This window comes from Trachymyrmex cornetzi, unplaced genomic scaffold, assembly GCF_001594075.2.
Source record: "Trachymyrmex cornetzi isolate Tcor2-1 unplaced genomic scaffold, Tcor1.1 scaffold497, whole genome shotgun sequence".
NCBI lineage: Eukaryota > Metazoa > Arthropoda > Insecta > Hymenoptera > Formicidae > Trachymyrmex > Trachymyrmex cornetzi.
Window position 1 is genome coordinate 122,736 of NW_017299803.1, and position 1,086 is coordinate 123,821.

Below are 1,086 nucleotides of genomic sequence, written 5' to 3' on the forward strand. Positions count from 1 at the left end.
GGCAGGGCGAGCCCTACCGCCGCGGTGCACCGAAACGGTTCGAGGAGCGAGCAACGATCGGTGAATCGAAGAGCGGAGTTGAGTGCAGTATCGGACCGGTAAATGCCGGTAGTGGCGGAGAATTCCCTCACCACCGCAGTACTGCTCAGGAGTTCGGATCACCAGGAAGCGGTCGGTTGTCTAGGAGCTGGAACTAGGAGCAAAAAAGCCCGAAATACTTGTTCGCCGGGCTTTTATACCGGATTGTTGCTCCCGCTCGTATTGTTCCGGAATCATTCGGTGACTCTCGGCGTGGAACAATACGAGCGAGAGCTGCGGCGCTCGGCGTCGTTCGGCGACGCTCGGGTTTCGTAGACTTGGAAGTCTCGCGGCCTGCAATTATGTTTTCGCTATTATGTCGAGCGCACCGCGCTCTCATCGCGTACGGTGACCGGGGGGGTCACCGTAGCGGCATCCGGCGAGTTGGTGTTGCCGGGAATGATGCACTTATGGGGGTGCATCGTTACAACTTTTTGACATATATGAAGGAAAATTGTTACCGAAGAATAATTGTTAAACTGAGAAGTAATGGATCATTGTATGAACAAATTTTGTTTAATTCCAATAACTATAATGACTTGTAGAAAACACTAGCGTCTTACTAATTTTCGTTTAAATTTACTTACATTGTATATGAATGTTAACTGAAGATGGTCTAATTTAGACCGAAACGTCTTACTGTTAATAAAATTTTAAAGAATATATCATTTTCGCTGACGATAACTGGCGTAGTGGTTCAATGTCTTTGATTTTATATTATTATCAGTAACAATAGATTTTTTGAAATATACAAGAGACTTTTTATAAAAGATGTAGTAAAAATTATAATGCAGATTGTAAAATGTTTTGAAGTGAATAAGTTCTAGCGTATAGCTATAGAGACACACTCGACAACGAAAATAACCGATAAATATCGATTACAGTCGATCAATTACTATGTTACATGGTAAAATTATGAGCGACTAAATCAGATTAAAAATATCATGCTGTATGGTAAAAATTGTATAAACTATTTTATATATTCATGACTACTTAGCATCTATTCTT